This window comes from Pteronotus mesoamericanus, unplaced genomic scaffold (assembly GCF_021234165.1).
Source record: "Pteronotus mesoamericanus isolate MK-2021 breed Mesoamerican mustached bat unplaced genomic scaffold, CSHL_Meso_final contig_82, whole genome shotgun sequence".
Classification (NCBI taxonomy): domain Eukaryota; kingdom Metazoa; phylum Chordata; class Mammalia; order Chiroptera; family Mormoopidae; genus Pteronotus; species Pteronotus mesoamericanus.
In genome coordinates, this window is record NW_026555265.1 from 17,981,482 (window position 1) to 18,006,560 (window position 25,079).

General features: G+C 35.9%; 1 protein-coding gene across 3 annotated transcripts in view; it reads left to right on the plus strand.

The window, feature by feature from the left end:
* Positions 1-359: 359 nt before the first annotated feature.
* The window catches only part of NRIP1 (nuclear receptor interacting protein 1), a 91,605-nt gene continuing 66,885 nt past the window's right edge, over positions 360-25,079 (plus strand). For 2 of the 3 annotated variants that reach the window (XM_054585223.1, XM_054585225.1), the window contains exons 1-2: positions 360-547; positions 19,001-19,080. The gene's annotated coding sequence lies outside the window, so the exon portion shown is untranslated. Of the gene's footprint in view, positions 548-970; positions 1,243-19,000; positions 19,081-25,079 lie in introns of those variants that run through there. The other variant, XM_054585224.1, reaches the window with a different exon arrangement.

A 25,079-nucleotide genomic window follows, 5' to 3' on the forward strand; every position in this document is an offset into this window, starting at 1 on the left:
GCCGCCTTGGGGCCCTGCAGCCCCGCCAGGCCATCTGGAGGGCGGGCAAGGGGAAAACCAACACACAGAGGGGTGTCCTCAGCTCCCACGAGCTGCCTGGACCCGAGTGGCTTCCTCCTGCCCCAGCGACAATGGGAGGGAGGGGGAAAAAAAGGGTTAAGAAACTTGGCAGAAGAGCTGAATGGCGTGGAGAGGCGAGGGGGAGGGACTGGGCCGCGGAGGACTCCGAGGCAGCGGAGGGAGGAGCGCGGCTGCGGGCGGGCGGCGAGCGAGGCGCTCAAAGTCAGCCTCGCAGACATTGCAGCAGAGCCCCGAACTCGGGAGGCAGCGGTGGCAGCGGCGGCGGCGGAGGAGGAGGCGGCGGCGGCCGAGGCGGAGGGACGACCCGGCCCCACGCCCGCCCGTGGCCTCGCGTCTGCTGCTGTGCTTGGCAGTGCTGCCAGTCGGAGGGAAGAGCTCGCCGGGGCGCCAGGGGAGGACGGGGCGGTGGGCGCCTTCGTGGAGTGAGCCTGACGGAGCCCGAGGCTCGGAGCCGCGGCGGCCTCGGGTGAGTGCGGCCGCAGGCGGGGGGCTCAGGAGCAGCCGGTGGCGCCGCCGGAAACGGCCCGGGAGCACGGCCCGCGGCGGCGTTGGCGTTGGCGGGCAGGGCCGCAGGGGCATCGGGGCGGCGAGGACTGCGTGGCCGTGACAGGAGCGAATGCAGACGGCGGGGTGTGCTCAGCGGTGGGGAGGAATCATTTCCGGGGAAATCCCGCCTCTCCTCCTGGCCCCGAATCTCCCCGGCAACTCTCGGGGCCCCGGCAGCGGGGCTGGCAAGTTGTGGAGTTGGCCCCGGGCTCACCGGCCGGTCCGTGCCAATCCTGGGTCAGGGACGGCCACCGTGTGCCCTGCGAGCCAGGCGAGCGGGTCGGGGTCGCGTGCCGCTCAGCTGCCCCCTCGGTCCCGTGTACGGGGTGCTTCTCACCGCGCAGCTCCCGGTCCTGCTGCCCAGGGCGCTCAGGGCGGCGCCGGGCGCAGTTCCCCGCCTCTTGCTCGGGTGCCTCCCTGCTCGGTGCTCGCTGCTCGCCGGATTCCCGGCTGGGAAAAGTGAGTAGGAGAAGGGACAGCACTCCCGGACCCCATCAAACCCCCAGGCCCGACCGGTGGGTACTAGTCCTTCCCTTCCCGAGGGTGAGGCTCTTTGCACCCGAGGCCGCAACCATCACTTTACCCCAGAGCCAGAAACCGGGCTCACGTTTCAGGGTGAGTCCTGGGAGGCTTTGGGAGGCTTTGGGAGGCTTTGGGAGGCTTCGGGAGGCTTCTTTTCTCTGCTCGTGCATCTATGTTCACCTTACTACTAGTGAATGTTGTTTTGTGAAGGATGTCCCTGGAAATATTCTACAAATCCTCCCATCCGTTCCAAAGTAGTTTCCAAATTTTAACATAGAGTTGGTATTCAGTCTGAAGGAACAAAGGAATCAACTGTGTCGTAAAGGCGACCAGGCTGGGAGTCTGTGACACATGTTGATCTCTGAAGCATTACAGGAGTTTCTACCTTCTATCTCATTAGTGACTAATTGAGTCCAGAAGATAGTAAAAGTACAGAATGATAAGTAGTTTTGAGTTTTTAGAATATTTTTATAGTAGGACATTCTATTTTGGAACAAAAAATTAAGACGTCCCCAGCTACAAAGACTTTTCTCTTAGTTGGTCGAACTGAGTTGAAATTTATGTCCAGTAAAGTATATGATTAAATGTGAGATTATTTGGAAAAAAAAAATTGTATTTTGACTAAGAGAGACTGCCTATGGGTGTCCAAGTAAAAATGGTTATCGGGTTGTATACGATGAATGCTCTTTACCTTACGGGAGGGGGGTGGTTTGTGAAGCAAGGGGCTGGTAATTCTTTAAAGTTATGTATTGCATTGAACCTGCTTATTAGTGAATCATATTTAGCACATGGGTGGGATCTTTCTGATGTGATTATTCAATGTTTAATCGCCAGTTTTCTACCTTTGTTGAGGAGACACTGAAATAAGTGGACTTTTTAAACAAAGGTGTTTCAACTGCCTGGCACCTAATGTGCGTTCTGCCTGTAGTACGTTGAAATGTTTTTCAACTTCGAAATAACTTGCACTGCTTTTGCCCAGCTATCTGGTAATGTGGATTGGGTTTAACTGGTTCAGGGACTAGTGGCCTCATGACCAATAGTAACTTTTCTCTGTCTGGAATTAGTTCTTGGAGACAAAGGGTCAGTCAGAGGAACAGCTACTATCCTGCACGCTGCAGGATCCTTACTCTGCCTTACGCAGGTCTGTTTCCCACATTCTCGTGGAGAAAGGCCTCTTACCATACTTAGCCCTGAAAGTACTGTAGGTGTGTGAGGAGGGGGGGAATCAATCAATACATTTTATATATATATACACATATAAATATGTATTTACCCAAATAATTCTGTAGAGTGCCTTTGAAAACCAGATTTAGCACCTACGGGAAGACTTGATTTAGATACTTCTTGCATGTGTCTCTAAGCTCTGCACAATTTGGATTTTGCTAATTTAAACACCCCAAAATATGGTAAGTTGCCAATAAAGAAGTGTCTGTAAAAGAAGTTGAGGACTCTTATGACTCTTGCAGTTTTAAGAGCAAAACATCATGATAAAAAATAACCTATACCACCACCTAGAGTCTGTTTGTTAATTTATTGCTCCTGAAGTTTGCTTAAATTGACATGTCCCTTGTGGTTCTAATAGACCTAAAAATGATTAAGAACTGCTAGCTTACAAAAGACCATCCAAGAGAACAATTATTTGTGTAATAAATAGCAAGTGCCAATTTAAATTATTTGTGCTACCTTGAAAATGGAAAGTTATGACATATCAAGTTGAGTGGGCTGTTCTCCAAAAGATACTAATTCAGAAGAATTTAAAGCAGGAATGAATTTTCAGTTAGTGCTCCAAGGTAGCTCTGATTGCTTAAAAGACTTGCTGCATTGTTACCAGAGATTCAGGAATCTTTAAGAATCCAAATTTCATTAGGACTTTTTGAGGTCCAGGTGAAACAAAAGCAATTACAAAATAAAAATACAAGGGAGTGTTAAAACTTTCAAAAATTCTGGAAATTCAGAGGTAAAAGAGAATGTAGACTGTAGTAGAGTTGTGATTCAGAGATGTGAAAAGTAGAATCAACATGAAGTAAAGTAATCTGTCTTGCTGGTAGTTTATATACAATAAAGCAATCTGTTAAATTTTTGGGAGACCTTAGGGAGGCGGCCTTGTTACCACAGGGCTTATCATATTGTCCACGGAGGAAGTAATGTTCCTTTTTTAAAAGCTTTAACCAGAGAAAAAGATGGCCTCCAAGATCTTTAATTAAATACCAGTTGAACAGAGAGAACTAGCACACTGTATTAATTCTGTCAGACTTCACTATTTTAGAACATTGAGGACAACTAAAAATGAATTAACTCATCTGAAGGCAGAGTTTTATGGAAGGTGACAGATGAAGCAAAATATGTCAATCTAATAGAAAAAAATAGGGAGGTAAGGAGATGTCATCCTTGGCTCTCTGGAAAGATTAGAGGAAAGAAGGTTATTATTAATTGTACTGATTCCATTGCAAATTAGTACTAGAAGATGCTGGCATAGAAGTAGTTTTAAACCAGAGTGGCTTAGGATATATGAAGTTAAAGGAATTACGTTTTTAATTTTAAAACTTTAGGATTGTAAGGAGCTTAAAAACAATAATAGTTTTGTATATCAGGTTAAAAGATAATTCTGCCCAAAATAAATTTAAAAAAATCTCATTTTTATCAAGAAAAATGGTTTACTTTAAATTTTGATAGGTTCAGTTTTGCTTTTCAAACTTTAGGATTAGTTTTTAAAGTCTAGATTGGTAGAGAAGAAGGAGTTCTTCCTTTACTGTTTTTATCTAGTTTTTCCGTCTACACTAATCCTCTCTCTTTTTTACTGCTCTCTCACTCTCTTGTCCCCTTTTCTAAAATAAATAGCTTGTACATCTTTGGATGTTTTCTTCCATAAAAATTGCTGTCTTTATTTGTCACTTCCATTCTTGGCTGTGGTGGGGTGAAGATTCTTTACTCTTGTGCTTTTTCTGTGTGCCACTTCACATGGCTAATACAGAGTCAGCATGGGTTTTGTTTTGTTTTAATAGTGATTTAGTGGTACATGGATGAAGACTAGGGGAAAGACATTTACTCTTCTGAAAAAGTCATTTGTACCCCTGTCTTCCAATGGGAGAAATATTTTAATGAAGAACAACTTTTGATTACTATTGAAAAATTGAACATTTCAACAGAATGGGGGGGGGGGTGCTTCAAGGATAATGCGTTTAAATCTGTGAATTTAATTGTTCAAGCTGTACTTCCTTAAGTTGAAGTTTTTTGAAAGGATTGTGGGAGGTGGGGGGATGAGGAAACTTGTTCTATAGTATTTAGATAACACAGTAATCAAAGAAACAGAACACCAGGATGATCACTAAGACCAAAGAAGGTAAAAATCAAGAGTGCCCGATGATGAAGCAGGCTAGTGGAATGGAACTGAGGATTATGTCCAGAAGTTGCAATGAACAAAAAGTAAATGGAGGAGAGAGATTGTGTTTCTGTATCCTGTTTGCCTCTGATGCTGAAGCAGGGAGATGAATTGCTGATGGTAATGGATTCCCTTTTATGAGGGCAGCAATATTACATAAACAGTGGTGGTTTGAGGGGGAGAACTGACAGATTTCCCATTTGTGCGTTGTATACTTTGTTTTTGAATTTCTCCTAGATATTCATAAGGTAAAGGATCAAAATTGGTTGCTAAAATAGAGCCAGGAGTTATAGTTTGGAAGAAAATGAATTAATGTTAGATTACCTTTTTTAAAAAAAATTATTCTTTTAAGATATGGTGTTTTCCAGGAGTCTTATTGAACATGGAAAACAGTGCTGAGGTGTAGGTGGTGAACTGGAGAACTCTTTTGTAGGATATCTGATAAAAATAACTTGATATAAATAACTACAGAAAGGGTGGTTTTAATTTTTCAGAATAAATATGGGTATTGAGATACATAGGAATTTATACTAATTTTTCTCACTCATAGTACATACTCTGTATTATGCAAATTCAAATGGATTCCTGTACTATTTTGCAGATATTACAAGTGAAGCACTACAAAACTTGTGGCATTTTAGGAACATAATTTTTTAAGGTCATAAAACCTTGAGAAGGACAAGAATGAGGCAAATATTAGTGTGATAATTTTACCATTGTATTAGGATTTTGTTAAAATTAATACCTTGAACCATGGTAGGGATAGCATTTAGCCTAGAACTTGAGGATAGTATAATGAGAAGCAGATTTGGAGAATTTAGAAGACGGCATCTCAAAAATGTAGAAAAAAGACATTCTGAGTTATGAAAAAAGATTCCACTACATTTACTTAGTTATATTAAGATTTTTTTTTAAAAGGCTATGATCTGTTTTAAGGTAGATTGTTTTTGAAAATAATGTTATAGATAATCACCTTTTAAAGAAATTATAATTAGTCTGATTTAATTTTGGGCAAAATAAATTCAAGAAGAATGCCAGAATATGTTGAAGCTTCAGCTAGGAAGGTGCTTGTGATATCCATTCATCCATCATCCATCCAACCATCCTCCTTCCTTTCCTCCTTCCTTCCTTTTTTCCTCCTTTCCTTGTTTGAAATAGAGTTGCTCCTCTGACAGGGTTGATAGTTATGTTTGAAAGTCAAAGCTAGCATGATTCAGTCTCACCAGAACATTTTTTAACTTTGTATACCTCAGGGAATAAAGCTCTAAATTAAAATCCATCTGCCTCTTTAGTTTAGTGTCATTTAGCAAAAATATCTTTAAGGATAGAAGGAGGAGACCCTTATTTGCCTCAAATTCCAGGTCACTGTGTGACTAAGCCCAGTGTCTCAAGAAATCTTAAACTAGAAGCCTGCTGGGAATTTGAGTCATCTACTTAAGATATCACTGAGACCAGGACAACTCTCATTGACCTGATGTTGGTGTTTATTCAGAGCTTAGATGGAAAGGAGTCTTTCACCCTTGGACTTCTAACTAAGAAAGTCATATTTTAGTCACCTGTTAAATTATAATCAGGGCTACTCCTTGTTTTCAAATGTATAATTAGCTAATGTGTTAAGAACAGCTCTGGAAAAAAAGGAATTAGGAGCTTTTGTTGTTACTAATGTGATTTGATTATTTTTTCTTTCATCATCTTTTCTTAAAAAGATTTTATTTATTTAATTAAGAAAGAGGGGAAAGGAGGGAGAAAGAGAGGGAGAGAAACATCCGTGTGAGAGAAAAACATCAGTGGTTGCCTCTCGGACTGAACCCACAACCCAGGCATGCGCCCTAACAAGGAATCAAACCTGTGACTTTACAGTTCGCAGGAGGATGCCCCATCAATTGACTGACACCGGTCAGAGCTTTACTTTTATCTTTACCAGCTATGTGAGGGTGCCAGGGCCAACTAAGGTTATCATCTTTAGATAGATAAAAAGTTAAGCCACACTGGGGGTAAGGTAGTTTTTTGTAGTTGTGTGGTTTTACTTGTTGAATTTGCTTATACTATGTTGTACATGTGAACATGTTAAATATATTACTGCATTAAAAAAGGTGATAATTTAGCATTGCAATAGGAAGCTAGGAAGGAAATTGTGTTTATATTCAACCTTAAAATGGGAATAACATTGTAATTGTTTTGGTGATTTAATGACAATTTTGATAAAAGAGATTGACATGTAACAGGACACAATGAAGGTCTGAGAATTAGAAGTTCAGAATAAAAAACAAACTTGTCTCTTGGGGAGTCTATCTAGAAATTAAGAGCTGTGAAATGTTTAAGGGATTACAGCTGGTTTTTCAAAAGCACAGTCTTAGAGATTTTTTTTTACTTCTGAATTATGAATTTATAACAGTCTACAGTAGAGTAGTAGATTTATACAGTGGAAAAGAAACAAATTAAGGGAAGGAAGGAGGACAGAAGAAATTGGAGAATATTAAGAATATTAAGAAAAAGTATTTGAAAACATATGAAACACTCTCAAATAGGGTATAGAAATATCCTCAAAATAAATTAATCACAGTTACATTTTTTCCCCCTAAAGGGAATATTTGTACAATGGGTCACATAGGCTCAAGTTTGATTCTTGAAAAACATTTTGAAAGAGTATTATTTTTGTTTTGTTATTCCACATGTACTTTTCTAGCTTAGATTCTGCTACTGAAGCAGTGTGTGGTACAGATAGAAGGTACAATGTTTTTTTTTTATCTCTGGGCAATATCTGTGTAACAGGCAGTTACATTTGATTTCTAAATTCTGATTCTATACATCAGTATATGCTCTTGTTGACAATAAACAGTAAAGATTTCAAGCCTGTCCTTTTAAAAAGAGAGTAGAGATGATTGGATAAAAACTTGAAATATGAAAGTTGTTTTTTAATTACATACTTGCCTTTTGCCTTGTCTTTTTTATTGGGAGGAACATCAGGGAAAGGAAGAGGGTTTGGGGGCATTTGTTTTGTGCTGGCAGTTCCCCAGTGACATACAGGTATCATTTTCTCTATTCTATAGATAAAGAAACCTAGTCTTAGAGATGCCTGAATAACTTGTCTGAGGTCACAAAGCTAATTTCATGGATAAAACAATTAGCTTCTTTATGAAAATATACTGTCCTTTGAAGGGAAGATCAGTCTGTCTTCGATTTTTAGAAAGTCATCAAACAACCCTGTTCCCAATCTGGTAGTCACAGAACTCATGCAGCATATACAGTCTGCCCAGCCTGCATTCCCAGACCAGTCTCGCCGGGAAGGGACATGACTTCCAATATATGATTTTGCAGCAGTTGATGTTAGTTCTCAGAGAGCTGATGTCCTGCCCCCTGTGCTTATTGGAGAAATGTAGTCACCAAGAGCAGTTTATGCAGTTTCTTTTCCCTCCCAAATGCTAACACATGTGAAATGTACTACAGAATTACAATATTGTTCTTTGAGGCAGAGAAAGCAACTATGTTTCTTGATATAATTCATTAAAATAGCTTGTCATTGTCTTAATCCAGGTATTCCGAAGGCTAATTATGTTTGACCACTTCAAGGAGAGGTTGTAGCAAATTCAGAGCCATGACTCTTCCTGGTTGAAAAGTTAAACCTCTTGACTATTGGTGTTCTTAACATGATTTTTTTTATTGCCCTATCTTCAGCCACAGTAATTTTATTTTAAGACTATGCTATACTGTTAAACTAGGCACTGCAATACAAAGAGGAAATTGATAGCGCATTTGTGAGTTTATCAGAGAAAGCAGAAATAGATGAAGAGTATGTGGCTTCATTTTGGGAGTAGACCATAGTGAGGAAAGAAATTTTTGAGACGCGGAGGTGTGGAGCATATAATATTTTTAAAGTATACATCAGGCATGTTGTTTTATTGTTGAGGTCATGAGAAATGGAGTTACAAGCTTCTCCACCTCTTTTTACTTGCCTCATTTAACATTTATGGAATTTTGAACCCAAAAGAATCAAGCTGTGAGTGGTTCCTTCTAAACTAAAAGGTATAGTCAAATTGAAACTATATTGGAGAAACAAGGATGAGTAATAAGGCTCTTATATATATTTTCTAATGAGCTTTGGATTTTTGAATTGCCAAGTAAATGTTGGGGAAACAAACGTGTTTGTATAAAAGCTGCGTCAGAATGTTTTACCACAATTTATTACACTAATACATTGTATCTAGCCAAATTAGAGAGAAACTGTTTAAGTGAATGGTGGGGGGCGGGGTAGGGAGAAATACACACACACACACACACATTTCCAGAGTTCAGAAATATATTTATATTATTTCACTACCCCATTCATGCCTTTTTAAAAAATTTAATTAAAGGAGACAGTCTGTTTGAGGCCAAGGATTAAAGATGGAAGTTTTTTATTCATCATCTGGTTCTTTCCCAATATCCAGATGTTTGGCCTTACTGAGGCAAAAGTTAAGCAAAGAGCGCATTGTTCACTTTGTTAGTGAAATGCTGCTCTTACCTATTCTCATAATCCATGATTCAGCTGACCACTGTCATGTTTTCCTCTGTTTTTATTTTAACTTTGATTATTTTTATTTTTATAAATTGATATTTATTTTTTGCTAGGCTTTCATAAATTTAAGTAATTCATAGAACCCTTAGGTTTTTAGGTTGCAAAGGAATTTGATATGGATGCTCTGGGTTTAAGCACACCCTTTTAGAGGTACCTTGTTCTACTTCCCCATTTTCAAACTAGTCAGTCTATAGAGGTATCTTGCATAACGGAAAAGTACATAAGATAGGTAGTTGGTGTTGACTGTAAAGCAAATAGTGATAAATGGTACCATTTAGCTCAAATATACCTTTTTTCCCTTGGTCTTTTTTTCTTTATTTTGGTTTTCTTTTTCCCCTGTTTTTCCATCTCAGATTTTCACCTACCCCCTAACTCCCACAGCTTTAAAAAAAAAAAATTGTCCTTTTAAAAAAAAGGTATCCTTGTAATACAATGAGGTACATGATTCTTATCTTACGACATTTTGGTCATTATTGGTAATTTAAAATTTCTAAAACATTTATTGTCTACATTTTACACAGGAAGAAATTAAGCCTCTAAGAATTTAAATTAAACTCTCACAGCTAGCAGTTGAGTAAATCCGGGATAAGAAACCAAGTCTAGATTTATTTCACACTTTTTTACTTGTTTATTTTTTGCTAAATCGGTCTCATAAAGAGGAGCTTGTGTATCCGGTGATGAGGAGTGGTTAACTTTTGGTAACGGATCCAGCAGTAAAGTCCAGGTGAACACCAAGGGAGGGTCTATGATAACCAGAGGGACTGGATCTTCTTGAGAAGGAGGGTGAGAAAAGGCCGATAACATCACCCTTGTTTTTGTATCCTGTTTTCTTTTTGTGCTACTAAAATATGGCCTTCAGGGCAGCCTTATAATTCATTTGATAGTCTGGTACATGGAATGTATTTTCTAGGCTAGAATTTAAAAAGAAATTTTATAGTACAGGTACGCATCTGTTCTGTCAGCTTTGTTTCTGCATGTTACATACATTTATAGTTCTATTTAAAAATCCAGTGAGGGAACTTCTTTCTGGAGGTTAACAGAGCCAAGCAGCTACCTTTCGTCAGCTAGTGTGATCAGAACACTCATAGTCAGTTCTACTTATTACTGAAGAGTAATGTCCTAAAACCATTAGTAGAGGTGGTTGGGTGTGTTGGTTTATTTGGGAACATAAGGCAAAGATTATGGGCCCCATTCCCTTATTCTCCTGTAAAAAGATACCAAGATGAGAGGGCACTGTGTGGGCCATTGCTGATACTGTGGGCCACAGACTGACCACATTCCTGACCTTGGTGAAGCAAGTTGGAAAGGAATATTGTCCCTCACTGGACAGTGGGAAAGAGAGTATAATGCTCACCGCAGTCCCCAGGCCTCCAACAAGATCAGATTTGTCTCTCATGGTTCTCCATATCCCTCATTGTAATAGTCACACTTGTTTAGTCTAATGTCTGTCTTCCTCAGTAGAGGGTAAGCTTCATGAATAGCAGCATATTCATCAGTGTATTGTCAGTGCCTGGCATGTAGAAGGCTGTTAGAAACATTTGTTGAACTGCAGTGTAGCAATAATAACTCTCGGTAAAATCTGGCTTTGTGGAGGGGGTTCAGGAATGGAGCCTTTATGTATTTATACTTAATTATTATGTATAACTTGCTCATAATAGCTGCTGTTCTACATTTTATTTTAGTCTATTTAAATTAGGACTTCTAAAAGGAATAATATTTCTTCCTTAAAATTTATCATCTGTTTTTCCAGGCATATTAATTTGAAGGTAAAACTGAAACTGTTGGTGACATTATAATTACTTGGCACTTGAAGTTGTTTCATAATGCTAAGTTTCTTTAAAAATACTCAATTTACAATGTATTAGAAAACATGTTCAGCAGAATCTTTGGTAGCAACATTTAAATTTTTTTAAGGAAATTAAACAAAATATTTTTAGAGCCTTACAGGCAGGTTCCTTGGTCACTTTCAATAGTCAGAGACTCCTCCAGCCTGACACCTTTAATGGCATTGGATTTGACTGGATGGGAAGAAGGAGACCTCTCATATATCATGTCTTGAGTTAATGTGGGCATTCAATAATCTTAAAAGTTAGAGGATACCAAAAATGACTTAATTCAAACCCATAAGTTACAGATTTGCTGAGATTTATAGATTTGCACTGAGATTTAACAAATGCTCTTAAAATAACTTTAACCCAGTTTCTTGCTTTGCGAAGACAAAGTTTTTTACTAAACTTAATTTTATGCATGTGTGGAAGTGGATGTCTTTTGTAAACAGAAAAATCATCGCTTCTCATGGCTCATATATTTTCTGATCTATTTACATGCTTATAAATCGTAGCAAAAGAAGATATGCAGACTAATAGACTGTTGTCCAAATTAAAGGGGGAAAAAATTAGCACATTTACTATTTATGTGGTATATTGTACTTTGTGCTTTCATCAGTGCTTATCCAGAGTGAACAGCCTTTCCCTTTCATTTCTTTGCCAGTCAATATTATAGAGTGCATCAGCTCTATACATTAGCATGAATTTTTCACTGTTGGATTCCTCAACAGCGACCCAAACTTAATTTCTGTTTTCATGAACTGTCTTTTGTAACTAAGGCATGATGTCTCATTTAAATTAATGTTTTTGGCCAATGCACTAAAAAAGGCGAATGAGACTATAAATCATTAATTTACTGCAACAAGTGCTTGTTGTAGTTTGGACAACTCATCCATCTGTTTTACATTTTATACATCTTTGTGTATATCCTCCAAGAGATGCTTTCCTCTGAAGGTATTGCTCTAATAGCATGAACACATCATGCATTTTGAGTTTTAAACTCTTGTACCATATTCTCTTTTACCTCTTAAAAAGTAGTCAATTCTGTCATTGAAATTATTCATCATTTAAAAACAACTCTGAATGATCTTGTTTTTGAAAACTATTACTTGTTCCATTTACTAATGGCATTAATCTGTAAGGTTCCAGGTTGCTAAGGGCAAAAATGACAGTATTTGTTAATATTGAAAATAGGCAAAAATGGGCCTCTGGGTAGCTAATAAAAACATTAAATTAAAATCTGACTTCAAATCTTTCGAAAATCTAAAATTAAAATGCATTTCCTTACATAAGTTATAAATAGAAATCCAAATTTTGTTTTGTTATTGACCTTTGAGTTGTTTTTATATGTCAGAGTGAGAGTAGTAAAATTTTTTCCAGTTATATAAAGTAAATGGAAGGAGCAATAGCATATATCACTGTATACTAAAACAAAAATACCCCTGTGATGATAGCTTGTTGTTACAGTTTAGACTATATTTGATTTTATATTACAGTGAATTTTAAAGTTTTGTTTTTGTTTTTATTTTTTAGAATTCTGGTAAATATAAACAGCAATACATATACATATAGGTATACAGAGATTATTTTTAAAGATAACCACCTATGAATTTGTCCATTGGGGATAAGTAGTCAGTTCCAATTGCTCTCTGCATCTTAAGTCATTTTTCCTATTGAATACTTAAATGAAGTACCAGGAAAGAAAAAAATTATATTCATGCATATTGTTTTGTGAGTGTTGCAGATTTAGCAGTTCTCAATGATCATTGCTACTTTTAAGAAGAAAAAGGAGAGGCTAGAAAGTTTTGATGTGGTGAGGAAAAGAAAAATTTATTTCTAAACTCTGTTGATGTGCCCATTTATTTTGCTTAGGCCTATTTGTGTAGTGTAGTCTAGAGGATGGTGAAATGTAATAATTTGTGGTGAAAATATTAGTAGTTTAACTATTAATCAGAGATACCATGGAGAATAAAAGATTAGAGCTGGAGTGATAGACTTCAGTGAGGCTCCTATGATGCCATGAAATGGACAAGTCATTTAATGTTTTGGGTTTCAGTTTGTAAAATAAGGGGGCTGGATTAGAATGGTAATTTGTTTCTTCTCCACTCTACACTCTAAGATCAGTATCACTCCGAAGTGAGGTTTTACTGTCACGTGCATTGAGTAACAGGATGCATAGAACTGTGGGCTGGGAGGATGTCCCTTACAATTTTTTGAGCTTGGCATTTAATATTTTACAGCAAACTTTTTAGTTTAGCATAATTGAACTTGTACTAGATAGGGTTAATAGGCTAGAACAAAAGGTCAAAGCACAAGGCTTTAGGCTTAATTAAGGGAGAGCAGGAATGGCAGGAGTGTGTGACAGTTAAATGGGTTTCCCACAGACTAATGTCGGTTACAGTGCAACCATGCCTCAACTTAAGTGGGTTATTTTGTGCAAAGGGCAGCAGTGATTAGCAGTTTGACATGCCAGACACTTCTGGCCAATCCCATCTGTTTTAGAGGTTAAAAAAGCACACCTTTATGAGCTGATGGATTGATTTGTGTGCCGTCTGGTAAAGATTAGGAGTCCAAGGCCAACGCAGTAAATGTCAGTTATGGAATATTGTACTTTCTTCCTTGGCTCATTGTTTTAACTGCCAACTGTTTTATAATGGGGGATAATTGCTATTTATGGAGTTGAATGCAAGATGGGTGGGGGAACAGGTGAGAGATGAAGAAAAATATTTCCTAAATGGAATTGTGAATTAACATATTCTGTTTCAAGTGGAAATATAGCCTATTCTAGATACATTTGATTTTATCAAGTGTTTATGGCTTGTTCTGTATAGTCTGTGTCACATTGTTCTTTTCTCAGTGTTATCTAAGCAACCATGTAAGTCCAGGATTTAATTTTGCATACTTGATTGGTAGGTATTTAGATACCTCATTTTTAGACCATTGGATTGTTTACTTTCATACCATCATATATATACTTTGTTCATTGACTTCCTGGGGAGGAGGAAAGGGAAAAGAAAAGAAAAAGAATTGGAAAGATACACACACTTACACACACACTCACACTCGACGTGGGTAGGATTTACTGTGCTCACCTGAGATTGATAGATTGTGTTAAAATGAAGTGTGTCTGAACCTAGACTCAGAGTTCTCTCTTTATTTAACTTTGAGAGCTGTAAGAGTGATGCCATTAATACAGTTTATTTTTAGTTCAAGGTTGTAGCCCATTTAAAGATACAGAAAGGCTGGGTTGTGGTTATAAAAATTGGCTTTAATGCATCCAAGGAAAGGAAATCCTAATTTTATGGAGATGAAATATAACTTTAAACATTACGATCATAATCAATGAGCTTTAGAAAAATAAAGGTTTCAGTCTTTTGGGTGGACAGAGGGAAGTGCTTAAGAAATAAGAAAACGTTATCATATTTATTGTTAAATTACTGAGACTTGAGTTCAGATAAAAATATAGCCAAGAAAACAGAAAACAATATTAAATGATTTTGATTGGTCCCAATGCTTTTATCCTTCATAAAGAATATGAAACATGAATTTCCTATTGCATAGTTATACAGATTATAGTTGACTCTTAAAGCTAGAGGCCGGGGGTTAGGAGTGTCGACCACCCCCCAACCCCTACACAGTTGAAAATCCCTGTGTAATTTCACTATTCAAAAACTTGAGTTGTCCCTCCTTATTCTCAGGAGATTGGTTCCGGGGCCCCTGCAGATACCAAAATCCACAGATGTTAAAGTCCCTTATATATTGTAGAATGGCATACGGTTGGCTCTCCATATCCACAGATTCCCAAAGGTGGATCAACAATGGTACAGGTATTTATTGAAAAAAAATTTGTATATAAGCAGACCCACATAATTCAAAGTATGTTGTTCAAAGGTTGACTGTATATATGTATATTGTGTTAGACCTTGAATTGCTTCTTAGAGAAATAAAATTAAAATACCTGAAGAAGAAATGGTCAAAGAAAGTTACATGTGGTTCATAATAGTAACTAGTACTTCTAAAAATACATGTATGCATTTATTTTACTACTAAGCTATTCCAAATAAAATTAACTTATAGAGAGAAATTGAGATTTTTATTTTTTATCTAGAAAAGACCAAGTGACATCATGTTATTGGAGTTTAGTTAGAAATATGGTACTTAAATGTGTATCCGTCTCTCTGTTCTTTGTGTAGCATCAATTGAAACAATTTGAATCTACTACAGATTTACATGAAAAAAAGTCTTGCCCTTCCATGAAGGAAGGGAATGTACGGAAGCATAAATTTTATAATATCATTGCTTCTCTTTCATTAAATCATTCTTGAATTCATTTATTTTTAAGGAGAGGGGGAGGGAGGGCTTAGGAAAAGGAGAGAAATATAAATGTGAGAGAACTTGCACCCATTGCTCCTCCTATGCACCTGCGCCTGGACCTGACACCAAACCTGCAATGCAGGCCTGTGCCCTGACCAGGAATCAAACCAACACCCTTTTGCTTGGCAGAATAATGCCCAACCAACTGAGCCACACGGGTCAGGGTCATTAAATCACTTTTAAATTTTAAAAGACTGGCTTGAATAGTTTAGAAGTATTTGGGTAGTAAATTAAATGTGGGAGATTTATCTAATTTAATGGACACATACTTCTTAAATCAATTTCCTGGTGATATTATAATAAACCTAAAAATATTTGACAGTCTACATATGTACTAATATGACAAGTATTTTTAATGTACTATACATTCTATTCTTTATAGTTTTCTTCTCTTCAGTAAACTGAAGCGCCAGTAATACCTAGTGTGTATTAGAATTTTACTAAACTGAAGTGAAATATTTTGTAGAGTTGACTTGCTTTTATGTTTTGATATATTCTGAGGTTTTTGAAGAATATATGTTGTCCCATGTAATCTGTGGTAATTGATTTCTGTCAATCTGTTGTGTTTCCTTACTTTTACTAATGTAGCATTATTGGCTTTGAGACATGTTAAGTCTTTTGCTCCTCTAAGCAAATTGGTTGGACATATGCTTGTTTAGGTTAAAAAACAATGAACACAAAAACTGTTAATATACAGATGTTCCTCAAATCATGATGGGGTTACATCCTGATAAACCCATCATAAGTTGAAAATGTCATAAATTGAAGATGCATTTAATATACCTAACCTACTAAACATGATAATTTAATCTGGCCTACTTTAAAAGTGCTCAGTACACTTACATTAGCCTACAGTTGGGCAGTTATCTTGAGTTTCATATCAAAAGTAACTACTATCCTCTTCTTACCACCAGAAGCAAGAGACGCAAATGGACATTTTGTGGATCTGATGAGATATTAAAACACAATATAATATCCAAAAGATGCTGGCAATGCAGAACATAGTAGAGTATCAGTTGTTTACCCTTGTAATCACTGGCTGACTGGGAGCTATGGCCCATTGCCACTGCCCAGCATCATGAGAGAGAGGATTATATAGCTTATTACTAGCCCAAGAAAATACCAAAATTCAAAATTTGATGTATGGTTTCTACTGAATGCGTATCACTTTTGTACCTGTTGTAAAGTAAAAAAAAATAAGTTGAGCCAGTGCAAGTCAGGGATTGTCTGTACTTAGGATGCTGTGTTAACAGTTCTTGTCCTAAATTTTTTTATAGCTTTGTAACCTGAATTTATAGTTAGCAATCTTTATGAGACACTAGGAAAAATAATAGCCCTATTTCATGTTTTGATTTTAAATGTTGTTAGAGCATAGACTTGTCATTTGCCTTTTATTCAGTCAGATCAGTTATAATGAGGAGGCCATGATATGTGATAAACTTATTCAAATATATATTCTTAGTATATTTTATATATATTTGTATTTATAAAATTAATGTATGGGCCTGGTGGGTCTGGCTTAGTGGATTGAGCACTGGCCTGCAAGGCAAGAGATCGCCAATTCTATTCCCAATCAGGGCACATGCCTGGGTTGCAGGCCAGGCCCCTGGTTGGGGGTATGTATGAGAGGTGGCCAGTCCGTATTTCGCTCACATGTGAATGTTTCTCTCCCTCCATTTCTCATTCCCTTCCCCCTCCCTGAAAATAAGTAAATGAAATCTTTATAAAAAAACTTAAAAAAATTAATGTGTATATATGTAATGCATTTTACAAAGAGGTGTCTGTACCTGTTGATTGCATTAAGCATTTCGTATCTCCTAATGAGGGAGGGAGATGGTGCTATCACACTGTCTTAAGTAGATCATTCTTCCTTGGTAAATTGCATACATTTTACTTTTTTGTATTCTGTGACCTTGAGTCAGTGACTTCAGCCCAGAATAGTTTCAAAGTCATGCAAATGAATGCAATTAAGGTATTGTTTATCATTTTACATAGTTCAGATGGAATCTTATTGGATAGAGAGGTTTGCTTGCTTTATGTGGAAGGTCAGAATAAGGTTAAATTTCATTATATAAAATGATTTGGTAATGTTTTTATTTAGCTGCCGAAAGAGTAGTGACTTACTAGGAAATTATAATTCTTTTTTATTTTTTAATCAGTAGGAGGTTTCTTCAGGGTGTTTGTTTTTTCTAATAGTTATGATTCTATTGTAAGGCAGTACCATTTGTCTTCTAAAATTTGGGGAACATTCTGCCCTTAGTTTCAATTCTAGGTATCTTGACTTACACATATAGGTGACGTCTTTTGCTGCTGAAGGATGGTAGCTTAGGAGCTGCTGATACATGCTAAGGGGATATGTGTTAATATCTAGTTGCCATGCCAGTTGGTGCAGGACCTCAGACAACAGGACTGGAGTCCCAATTCACCTGAAAAGAGACATGCTACCCAGCTAGGCTAATTGCCTTTAGGGGTTGGCCGAGCACTGACAAAAATACTAGAAGAGTCTTGCTGATGAGAAACTAGGGTGGGAGGAAAGAGAGCAAGAGAATGAGAGAGAGAGAGAGAGAGAAAGAGAGAGAGAATGAGAGAAAGAGAAAGAAATAATTAAAAAGAAAGGCAGATATTCTCCATGGTATTGTACTTGAACTATATAACTTTTTTTACTCTTATGGTATTTTTATTTCAGCATGGTATATTAATTGATAAAGTCTCTAAGATTCATTGATTTATTAAGCAAACATTACTGAGCATGTGTTCTAGTCCTTGTACCATTGCTAGGTATCGAGGTATTCAAAGATGAATGAAGAGTTTACAGTCACAGAGAGAATAATAAGATGCAGAGACTGTGACCTGGAGTACAGTCGTTGAAGAGCCACCTTTGCTAGGATGTTGAGGAACCATCACTCAGAGACATTTGGTACCTGTGTATAGTTTTAAGGAGACTGAAGGCCACTGGTAAAATGAAGTAATAATGAAAAATAGCTACTTTATTTTGGGAGGTTAGAGTTCAGGTTTATGGATTTATTTTTGGGCTAAGCCAGCATCCATGAGAACAGATTATAGGCTATATGATAGAAAATGAGAATTCTAGAAATGTAAACCAAATATAAGTACAGTGGCTGATCCAGATGGAATGCTGCCATAATGGAATTGGGGAGTTTGAATCATGACTTCCTTACTGTCAACTAGCTTCACTGTCCATTGGCCTATTGATCAACATGAAGTTTCCTCAGGCACCACAGTATTCAAATTAGGCTATGTCTCTTGCCCAAAACATTCTTACCCACTCTTTTGTTCCTAAAAGTATAAACTTTCCCACAAGTTGATGCCATTTTAATTTACGATGGTTCTAATTCTGAGTATAACAATTTTTGTTCCTAATGGTCTAGGGAAAAAAATGAGGCATTTCCAACTCTCTGTTGACTACTAAATAATTTTAATACTTTTTACTTTTTCTCCCAGAATTCTTGAGAATAGGTGATAGTGTTTAGTATAAAGACAGATGACAGGTAGTGTATTTGGTAAATAATGTCATAATGCAGATTTTTATCAATGTGGTCAACAGCTTTGCCCAAGGAAAGCATATATAATTAAAAATATTTTTTATCTTATAATTTGTCTTTGTTGTTTTCTGAATTAGTTAAGATTTTGTTGTAAAACGTGCTATTGATTTTCTTTTTTTGAGATAAAGTAACACTTATTTCTCTTAATTTTCAGGGAGTGTTTGGATTGTGAGCTATTTTAGAACCCATTTCGGGGCCCATCGTTTTAACATTCGGGAGAAACACATCTAGAAGGTATTGTATTTTGTCTCATGTTTCATTTCTTAAGAAAAATTAAAGTTAAGCCTTTTCAATTATAGGAAAGAAATAATATGTCATATTTCGTTTTTTATTTTTCAAGTTGTAGATATCAATAAAGTAGATGTTTGACATTTGTAACAAAGGAGAGGAATATATTCAATGTTGGTAAATTCTGAACTTAGTGTGAATGAAAGAAATCTGATTTAGATGAAACCAGTTTTGCCTATTTTAAACATCTGAAGTATTTACATTTTATCTTTTTAGTGTAGAACTATCTTAAAGAATGTTTTGATTTAAAAATGAGATATAAAAGGTCTCTGTTTAACTAAGACATTGTGAAATATACATTAAATAAATCAGGCCATTCTAAAGTCCTCCTGCCTATCACAACTCTACCTTCTAGTTTAGGGACCAGCTGCCATCCTTATTTCTATCGTCTTTCATCAGGATCCATGGACATATGCAATCAGGTCACCTGACTTAGCCTCTGAATATCTATCTAGTAAATTTTCTGTCTGGATTGTCACATGTGGTTACATTGATGTAGCATAACAGTTCATCTGCTTGTTGGCCCTGTCTCAGGACACGTGATGTATTACTAGGAAGGAAGGAGATAGATTATCAGTTGAGTAACTTAGCTGCTTTGTATTTTCTCTTTGCAACCCCAAGACCGCATGTGAATATACCAGCTAATTTGGCTAAAGGCAGTAGTAAACACTGTCCTCTTAAGCCATATCCACGGTGTCCTTCTTAGTGTCTATCTTTATACCTCCCCAAAGCCTTGCGTTTTCTTTTTTAAAAAAACTTGCTAGCTGTCTTGTTTGGAATAGAAACAGATGAGGGAAGGACACATAAATACATTGAATAAAATGATATATTTAAAGTTGTAATAAATAGGTCAACTTCTTTCAGTACATATTTATTTTATTAACTGGATACTCATGACTTATGTTCATGTGAAATAACACAAAAATCAGTTTTACATATTTTCTTAATCACTTGTTAAGAAGTATGAGTTTCTAGAATTGGATGAATATAGCTTTTTATGTTTCCATAGCATATTATATTGAAATTTAAAGTGGAAACTCTCTGTGTTCAAGATTATTCACTATTGGGAAAGCAACATTTTCTTCCTCTTATCAGTTTTGAGGGGAAGGGTAAAAGCAAATAAATTTAAATAAATACACTAAGACTGTAAAAGAGCTTGTACGTGAACCCCCAAATAGTAAATTTATTTTTACTATGTATGCTTTATCAGTGAAAGAAATGATATAGTCAAAAGCTCTGAAATATGTGGAATTTAAAGGTATCTTTTTAAATTGAAAATAAGAATTAACTATTACAATTAAATTTTTGCAGACATAAACATTCAAATTGTTTACACCTACTAGTCATAAAGAAGATTGTAATACTTTTAAAGTCATTATGAATTCTCTTCTGAAAATTATGTAATCTCAAAATTGAGAGTAGGTTCAAATAACATTGAACTGGTTACTATTAAGAAGTTGCAAAGTAATTAAGTTTAGATGCAGGATAAAAAAGACAAATTCTCACATAACTTCAGAGTAGGACTTGTCTGGGTTTAAGACATTATTTTGAAGGTAACTCATTATACATTTGGTCCTTTTTTTCAAAGAAGTTACTTATTTTAAAAAAAACATTTTATTGAAGTATAACTTCATATGGTCAAATAGACATTCTTACTTGTTAGTTTGGTCGGTTTTTATGTAAGTACACCCTGCATAATTAACACCCTACCCGACAGGGCTGTCCTTCCTAGTCAATGCTGCCTGCACCCAACAGAATACAGACTGTTATTTTTTAGCATAGGTTAGTTTTGCCTGTTTTGGAAACTATAGAATTGCAATCATGCAGTATGAACTCTTTTGTATCTGGTTTTTTTATCAGCATAACTATGAGAGTTTGTGTATCATATGTGTCCTGCCTGTGCAGTCATCTGTATTTCATTGCATGATTTTATCACCATTTATCCCTTCTGTAAATGGACAATGAGTATCTTTCTAATTTAGGGCTACAAACAAGGCTTTTCTGAACTTCTTTGTATCTTTGATATAAATAAGCATTCATTTCTGATTAATAGATGCACAGGAATGGAACTGCTGAATTGTGGAGCATGCATATGCCTAATTTTAAAATATGTCTAATTTTAGTATAATAGAGACTTGGAATACATTTAAGGATATTTAGGAAAGGTCAATAAGTGTATCTTTTAACAATAATAGATCTTTTTTTGAGATGGACTTCTTTTTCTCCATATGTAAACTCTAGGGCTGTTTTTTAACAGTTATACATTTTCCCTATCTATTAAAAATATGTTGCCTCCTTTCTGATTCCATTATGATGTCTTTTATTTACAAAAATTTAGATTGATCCTAACCTGAGTGCAGGAAAGAAGATACAACCCTCCTATACATACTTATAAGTGTGGAAATGTTGAAAATAGATTTTGAAATAAATTAGACATTTTGTATAATAAAGGTATTTATTGTTGAAATTTTGGATGCGTCTTTGAATATTTAAATTAATAGATACTCTTTGAGTTATAAAAAACTTACTTTAGCATTTCTGTTGAATGTTTCTTGCTACCTTTATCTGTGTTTGTGTTAATCTGCTGATTTAAAGTGAAATTATTCATTCTAGAACATAAGTACTTGAGAAATTTTATATTAATATTTTTCTCAGTCTTTACTGTAGAGCAGTGCTATTCAGTAGAAGTATAATGTGAGCTACATATGTAATTTCAAGTTTTCTAGTAGGCACATTAGAAAAGGAAAAAAACTGGTAAAATTACTAAAATATTTTACTTAACCTAGCATCTTCTAAATATTAACATTTAATTGCATAATTAATATGAAGCTGATATTTTACATTCATTTTCAATACTAAGGTTTTGAAATTTAGTGTGTATTTTCACTTACCACACATCTCAATTCAAACTAGTCACTTTTTAATACTCTACATTAGATGGTGTCTAGTGGCTATTGTACTGGGCAGACAGCTATAGAGTTATACCTTGGGTTGTTTAAAGACTATTTGTTAGTCAAATTTGTGTCTAGTTAAAAAATTAAAAATCCAGTAGAAAGATTCCATATTATATGCTAACATAACATCTTTTAGTAGGTCTCAATCAGCCTGTTTTTCCTTTATTATTGGAATAAATAATATTTCCTTTGGTTGAAAACCAGATAAAGCGATTAGCCAGTTAGGGGGCATGTCGTATGAAAAATTTATCTTTAAACTGTAAAATCAAAATCTGTAACAACAGATTCACATCTTTCATCTTACTCTAGGTTATACGCTTGATTGAACTTTACATTTTTGGTTTGTTTTTTATTTTTTTTTATAAAAGCATGTTTGGTTTGATTTGAATGCGAGAAACCATATGATGTAACTCTGCTAAGTACTAAACAAAATGGCAGTTAAAAAAGGTTGAATGTATACATATAGATGTACCTATGACTTTATCAATTAAGATATTTAAAGGTTACCTAGATTTTTTTGGATTAATGCTTCTCTATGTATATATTTGTCAAGTAGGATATATCAAGAACTGTAAGATGTCTTATATGAACCCGGGTCAGATTTTGCTACCAAATTGGTTTGCTATAAGTGCTTTAGTGCTCAGATTTGGAATGTGGACGAGGGACTACTTACTGACCTGTGAAAATGGTCACAAGGAGTGGTCCTGAGCGGTAAAGCCGCTGGGTCAGTACCTGCCATAATTGCCTGTTAGCTATTATTTTGAATTCCATGTCTGAGGTAGTTCTTTTATAGCCCTTCCCTCCAACATATTTTTTATAGTACTGCCCCTTCCCTTTAAATGAAGTCAACTATACTTCTTGACACCCGGTTCTAATGGTGTATGTTACTGGCTATTTTAAAAAAGAAAGAAAATTATTTCTCTGCTTAAAAGCCTTCATCTCAGATGCAGTAAAACTAAAGTCTTCATATTAGCAGATAAGTTGTCTTGATGAGGCCTGGCCTGGTGGCCACTCCACACAGAGCAGAAGCCTCCTTTCTTTTCTCTCTCCTTTCTTTTCCATAGCACTTATCACCTTACTATAAAAATTTTCTTAAATTAGTTGCTTATTGATTGTTTTCCTCTTCTAATATGAAAGCTCCGTAAGGGCAGGGATCTTTTTTTGTTGTGTTCATCACTGACATATCTGAAAAGAACCTAGAATAATTCTGGGTATCAGTTGTTACAGCTCCTCCTATAGAAAACAGTATGCAGGTTCCACAAAAAATTAAAAATAGAACTAATACATGGAAGTAACCCACATATTCATCAATATTTGCCTGGATAAAGAGAAAATGTGGTATTTATATACAATGGAATATAACTCAGCCTCAGAAAGAAGAAAATGCTGTCATTTGTAACAACATGGGTGAATCTAGGGGACATTATCCTACGTGAAATAAGCCAGACACAGAGGAACAAATACTACATCACCAACTTATATGAGGAATCTGCATAGAAGCAGAGAATAAAATGGTGGTTACCAGGAACTAGGGAAAGGGGAAACAGGGAGGTCTTGGCCGTAAGTTATGTACAAACTTTTAATTATGCAATATGAATAGAGAGCTCCTATACAACATAATACATATAATTAACAATACTTTATTTTAAACTTAAAAATTTGCTCAGGGTTAGATCTTGTGTTCTTAACACACACAAAAATAAATAAAGAGAGTGGAAGGAAACATTGGAAGGTGATGGATGTGTTTATAGCATTAACTCTGGTGATAGTTTCACAAGTGTAAACTTATCTCCAAATTCACCAGGTTGTATGTAAATGTGTGCAGTTTTTTGTATATCAGTTATACCTTACATATATTAAAAATGTTAGGCATTTAGAAGGAGCTTATAAGTATTTATTGACTAAATATTTATTGAAGGCATGGAGAAGATAAACTTTTTTTTTTTTTAAATAACCCTTGAGAATTTGCCTTTGTTGATTTTCTGGTGCAGAGTTCAGGCAAGAGAAAATAAAAATCTTCAGTGGTATGTATAATGATGCATTCTGATAATTTGAATTAGTTGAAAATAGTTTATTCATCAAACTGATAAATATATCCCTATGAAAAGTAATATGTAGATACGAGGTTTTTATCTTTGAGTATACATATTTGTGTTTTTCCATATGGGTCATAAAATAATGTTGGTTGTCAGTTTGAGAAGTACTTTATAAGTTATTTGTTCTTATAAAATATAATAGCATACATTGCATTTTGGTATCTTTTACTTAGTACAAATCAGGCAGACCTTGATAGATTTTAAGCATTAATTTCTATATAGTAATGTGTAGTTGTTATTCTTTTTATAAAGATATTTTCTAATTTTAGTTTTGAAAGTTTTATTTTTAAACCACCTACAATAAATATTTTTAAAATAGTACAAAAATGTAATCAAAGACATATTAAGAAATGGTATTTGCAAACCTAGAATACATTGAAAGGAGATTTTGTTTTTATTATGGAATATAACTTAGAGATTATTTAATCAAAGTGTTTCTTGCAAGTTTATTTGCAAGCTTTTGGTTTTATATTATGCCTTTATATAGTCAACACGTCACAGCAGACTCCCATAGACATGACTGTTTCAGTTGTCATTTTCATTAGAACAGGGATAATTGCAAATTTTGGTTTATTGTTTTCTCTTTACACTGCCCTCATCCAAATTCAAGCTTTACTGTCTTGTGATTGTTAGACAGTTACTATAGTAGCTTTCTAATTGGTCTTTGCCTTTTGGTTTTTATTATACAACATATTCCACATAATGTAGCACAATAGACTTTTGTGAAAGAAATATCATTACTGTGAATAAATACCTTTGCCCACAAGATAAAGGTCAAGTTCTGTTTCTCTCTGGTCCCTGCTTATCCCAGCATTAGATCCCATTGGCCTCATCCTTAAATATGTTAATTGAACATTTCTTATATGGCCATACTGTTTATGCCTTCTTTATCTCA